Source organism: Natator depressus, chromosome 20 (genome assembly GCF_965152275.1).
Source record: "Natator depressus isolate rNatDep1 chromosome 20, rNatDep2.hap1, whole genome shotgun sequence".
In the NCBI taxonomy this organism is placed as follows: domain Eukaryota; kingdom Metazoa; phylum Chordata; order Testudines; family Cheloniidae; genus Natator; species Natator depressus.
This window is the reverse complement of record NC_134253.1, coordinates 9,929,412-9,935,411: the sequence shown is the minus strand read 5'-3', so window position 1 is coordinate 9,935,411 and position 6,000 is coordinate 9,929,412.

Sequence of the window (6,000 nt, the reverse complement as noted above, 5' to 3'; positions counted from 1 at the left end):
ACTAATTCGGTTCCTCACAGAAGGCCTAATTGGATAGAGGTGTACCTGATTACGAGGTCAGATTGGGGCTAGTGAGTCAAGGAACCAACCATTCCATTAACAGGGAAACTGTATAAAAGGACATGGGCAGGAGCCCTTTGAGGGGAACAGACAGAGAAAGAAACTTGGGTGACCAGATGTCCCGATATTTGGGGCTTTATCTTATACAGGTGCCTATTCCTCCCCCCCCCCCGCCCCCACCCCCGTCCTGATTTTTCACACTTGCTGTCTGGTCACCCTAAGAGAAACAGAAAGACAAAAAGCTAGGAGAGCCTGACAAAGTGAGGTCTCTGAGTGGAAACACCTTACCCCCCACCTGACTTTTGGAGAAGAGTTTAGAAAGTTGAGATACAATATAAAGGTGCTATGTATTGGTAGGGGGATTAAATAGACTATACGTTGGTGTTTACAAGCAAAAAAGTCTCAACGCAGTCTGTGTTTGTGGAAGATGTGGGGGTGCAACACCCCTCTCTGTCACAGCTGGGGGCTCATCAGGGATTTCCCTGTTATCTATGCAAATGGAGAGCCTGTTGGAGAAGCCGGTGTAGAGGTTTGGCAGTCCGGGTGATGGAGGGAACACTGGAAATGGGTGATGAAGCAGCAAAGAGAAGTGTAGAACAGGGGTTCTCAACCTTTCCGTTTCTGAGCCTCCCCCGACCCTCAACATGCTAGAAATACTCCATGGCCCAGTTCCAGGCCTCTGCCCCGCCAGGCATCAGAGTTTGGGGCTCCTGGCTCCAGATTTTAACCCCACAGGGTGCAGGGACTTGGGGCTTTAGTGCAGGTGCTGGGCTCAAGGCTTCAGCTTTCTGCCCTGAGCCCCAGCTAGTCTAAAGCCAACCCTGCTTGGCAGACCCCCTAAAACCGGCCCGGTTGAGAACTGCTGGTGTAGAACAGTGGTCTCCAAACATTTTGGCTCACGCACCCCCAGGGTGACCTGCCGCAGACTCGCCACCGATGGAAGACCTGCCGCAGGCAGGCCGCCAGAGGGGAGTACCAGCCGTGGACGTGCAGAGCTGCTGCCGAAGGAAAAAAATGGCGGAGTGCAGTCCGGCGGCGCTACTGCTGCCACGCACCCCCCGGGATCATCCCGCGCACCCTAGTTTGGAGACCACTGGTGTAGAAGACCCGACAGACCTTCCAACAATCCCAGCAGACAGAAAAACAGCCTTTCCTTGCCCGGTAAGTTTAACAGCAAAAGAGTCGGCAGGAATTTATACGGGAGCAAGCCCAGGTCTGGCAACAACTCCTCCAAAGTTTGGTGAGTCCCGTGACAGGAAATGGAAACCAGGCACAGGAGATCAGACTGTAAAATGGGACCTGCGAACAACCCCGATGTGTTTTTGGTTACTCTTCAAGGAGGAGCAGTGAGACCTCCTAGGGACAGAACAATGTGGGCCCTTCAACTGACACCCTATTTAACCGGGGAAGCACATATAGGGCTTTTAGTGATGAGCAGGCAAGAGATTATGACATGATTAAGGCAGCCATGCTGGACGAGGTGGGGCCTGTCCACGGAAAAGTACTGCCAGAAATGTAGAGTTGAAAGATGGATTGAGGGATTATGCCTCTGTGCATTTGGACAGAAATTAAAAGATTGGGCCACTCATTGGTAAGGCCAGATACTCAGACTGTGGGGGAGATCATGGACTGCATGGTTCTGGAAGTTTCTTCAGAGTCTCCCTGAGCATACCCGAGTATGGGTTCTGTGGCGCCAGCCAGTTCATCTGGACCCCACAGTTAAAGTGAGAGGAATTTGCAGAGGCGGACATTCCCAGAGTGAGTCAGTGGTTTAAGGGACTAGATTTGAGAAGGACCGGAGTGCCTACAGCTGGGAAGGGCAGCAAGAAGAAGAGGGAGGAGCCTCAAGGAACTGTAGTGGGAGCTTGGCCTACGGTGTGCTTCCGACATGGACCTGAAGGACATCTAAAAAGAGACTGTCCGAAAATGGACTGTGGGTTTGCCCAGTTTTGTGGTTGGGACAAGACTCCCAGGCAGGGAAGAAAAAAGAAAGTACCTACCGTATCGGTCTGGGTAGGGAGGAGCCACCAAAGGGACTAATGGACACAGCTTCATCCTGTTTGCTAATCAGGCAGGAGTTAGTGAAACCCCACTGGATACTTCCCAGAGGTAGGATCAAAACTGAATACCAGGTCCATGGGGACAATAAATTCTGCCCAATGGCAGAGGTGACTCTGAAAATTAAGGGGAAGTTTAGGCAGAAACATGTAGGGGTAGTGGATGGATTGCCCCACTGCCTTCTACTGGGCATGGACTGGAATCCCTTTCTAACAGGGACACCAAGGCAGGTATGGAGGCCCAGGAGGGTGGAAATAAAACCTGAAGGGCCAGGTAAAGAGGAAATATAGGTAAAGGGGCTGGAGGAACCTAGACACGAAAGTATAGACAAGAGGGAGGAGAAAGAAAACAAAGGTCAAGCGTAAAGGTGACTTAAGATCATCCATTGGGGTCAAACAGTCATCAGAGCCCTTACCACCAGGATCTCAGGAGCAGGCATCCCTAGAACACTTTGGAGGGACTCAGAGCAGTCTGTGTCCATGGAAGAGGCCGGGGCACAGCCTACCACCCCATCACATATAGGTACCTAAAATGGGCCTGCACATGGGCCAACAGCATGAGCAGAATATATACTCGTGTCTGCAGCGCCAGCAATCACATAGCTAGGTACCCATCCATCTGAACAAATTCAAGTTTTGTGGACAAAACTGAGGCACCCATCTTGAAAACCTGACCCACTGTGGCCACTACATAAGATCAGCCTTACTGGGTCAGTCCAATGGTCCATCTAGTCCAGTACACTGTCTTCCAACAGTGGTCTATGCCAGCTTCTTCAGCAGGAATGAACAGAACAGGGCAATCATGAAATGATCCAATCCCTGTTGTCCAGTCTCAGTTTCTGGCGGTCAGAGGCCTAGGGACACCCAGAGCTTGGGGTTGCATCCCTGACCATCTTGCCTAATAGCCATTGATGGACCTGTTCTCCATGAACTTATCTCATTCTTTTTTTTTTTTAAAACCCAGTTATACTTTTGGCCTTCACAACACCCCTTGGCAATGAGTTCCACAGGTTGACCGTGTGTTGTGTGAAGTAGTACTTCCTTATGTTTATTTGATACCTGCTGCCCATCCGTGAACAGAGCTGAGATCCTGGTTTCCTAGGAAAATTCAGAGACATTATAAAACCATGAAGTCTGTAATTTGAGCACCTTGTTGGCATGGAATAAAGAAACACAACAAGAAGAGAAACTAATAATGTTGTGAGATTGGTGGGAAATGTACATGAATGTGCTACCAGAGCTGAAGTCAACTGAGGACTCAGGAATCTTAGTGTTAACTGGCGAGGGGCACAGAGTGGGTGCCGAGGGGCCTGGTACGTACATTCTAGCTCACTAAAAGATTGCCCCATGAGTCTCAAATAAAAGCCCATGTCACCAATATCATTGTGAAACGCATGTACAGATGCTGTGTCAAGAGTCATGGATATGCATTGAAATTACATTCTTAGGATCTGTGTCTCGGGACTAGTCACCAGGAAAGGTGACAAAATGGTTTTCTTTCAGGCAAGAAATGTTTATCCATCTCTTTGTTTACATGTACATTAAGCATGTAGGGTTCACATTCAGTTGAGAAGGCCTGTGAGAACTTCAAAGAAAGAAAAGTAGCAGGAAGTAGACAGGGGGTGGGGACCCAATTTTGGGGTATACATCAAAGGTTTGCTCTAGTCTATTGGGGGGACATCTTTCACTTAGGAAGTAGATGGACCGCGAGTTTGCTTCATGAAAGAGGGGTCGCGATCAGGCTTGGTTGAGAACTTTGGGTGAGAAACATCTTTAGACAGGAGGTTAACCTGTTGGTTAAGTTTAGTTTCTAGGAGCAGGATATGATTTCATTTGAAATGTAACCATTTTTTGCTTGCATTCTTACTCACGGTCACTGGAATCTCTGTTCTTTGAGAATCTCGGTTCTTGTTTTCACTAGAAATATATCTAGGTGCTGTGAGTTTTGCAGTACAGAGTATAAGTATCTAGTGTAGAGTCTAAAGTAGAAGTAATAAACTGGTGTGTCCTGTTCCATTGGGAACAGCAGGCCTGATCATTCTGTGGGAGTTCAGTGGATAAAGGGCTGGACACTCTATGGAATGGTCAGAAGACTAGGGGGTTGGTGTGTGCCTGTCATTAACCTGTACAAAGAGACGGAGGTCTGAGGAGGCCTGGGTGGCAGCGTTTGTTTTGCCAGAGCCTGGTAGTTTCAGGGAACTGACCCACAGCAGGCACAGACAAGACTTCCTCACTCGAAGGGCATGTGATGGTAAGGTGCCTCGTAACCCTGGGAGCTCCTGGGGAGCGTCACACAACTCTACTGGAATTCTCTTTGTTTCTCTCCCTTCCTTCTAATTACCGGCAAGGGTTCCCCTCAGTAAGTTGTAGCCCTCTTCGCAGTTGGCTCGGGCTGCTTCTCGTTGGCAAAGGCAGCTTTTGTCCGAGGGTTTGGCTGACCTGCTGCAGGAGAACAGGAAACAACTCTGGGAGCAGTTCCTGCACAGCTTTGCTCGACTGCAGGGCTGACACCACCTCAAAGATGGCACATGTTGCCTGAAAGGAGAGCATGGTAAAAAAGGAGATCTCTTCCCAACGCCATCACACCCTGTCTCCCCTTCTGATATCTGCTGTACTAAATTCTCCCTTCTGCCAGTAACTTGAATGACAGCGAGCAACTTGCTTAACTCGTGGCTCACTTTCCCACATCTGTACAAATGTGTATGACCTCCCAAGGCATGCTGTGAGTCCAAAGGAAGATTTGCAAAGCACTGTGAGAAACCTGCTCCAAAGACTTTCTAATGGCCAGAGAGTATTAAGTAAATCAGTAACGTATCTAAAACTGCCGTATTTGTTCCACAGACAGCAGAGCCGGACTCAGGGAAACAGTCCATCAGAGGAGATAGTGCCCTCACACCAATATTATACCACACTTCCCGCTTTCCATCAGCGGGATTGTCACAGGGCACAGGAAAGCCTGAAAGACGTGTCTGTCATCTAACTTACTGAGAGAGGTTCAGCAGCTGCCAAATGCCTGTCAATTTCTGTCTCTGAGGTGATGCTGCCTTCTGTTCTTGTTGGAGTCTTTATCTTCTCTATTAGGGCTTGTAGGACTTGAGTGGCAAGCAAGGGGTCTCCCCCCAGAGATCTCCACAGCTCAGCGGTGTCACTGCAGTTTAACAGAAGTTACAGGTGAGCCCTGGACACTTTTGTGGCTCACACTGAATGCGTCATATTTTAGTAAAGGCCAAATGTTCTCCTTGCCTATGATGAGAGAGTTAGGAGTCCTGTCCTCCTTTAACGCTCCTCGTGTTTAAATATGGAGTTTCCAGTTACAGAACTAAGTTAAGTGACCTAGTCTTCCTGCAGCCTAACCATTAATACTAGACTTCAGAAGAACAGGACACAGAGCGCCAACCTCACTTCCTGTTTGCTCCACTTCCCAGTCAATATGGAATCATGAGCATGTGGCTCCCAAAGAGCTAGGGTTTGGAAGGCAAGTGGATGAAAGAAAAGCCAGATTCCTACTAGATGGACATACAACTATGAGAACGAATATTCATGGCCATCCTAGGTCCCCTTCACAAATGGTGTCCCTACCCTCTGTTTGCCAGAAGCTGGGACTGGGCAACAGGGGATGGATCACTTGACAATGACCTGTTGTGTTCATTTCCTCTGGGGCATGTGGCACTGGTCACGGTCGCAAGACAGACTACTGGCCTAGATGGCCTTTTGGTCTGACCCAGTATGGCCGTTCTCATGATCTTAGATTCCAGCACTGATCACTGATAACTCAGTTAGGGATCTTTAAATGAAATGATGGATCTGCTTCCAGTCCACTTTTAAGTACCAAGGGTGGCAATTCTGCTCTGGCAGTCACACCCTCACTGATGCCAAGCAGAGG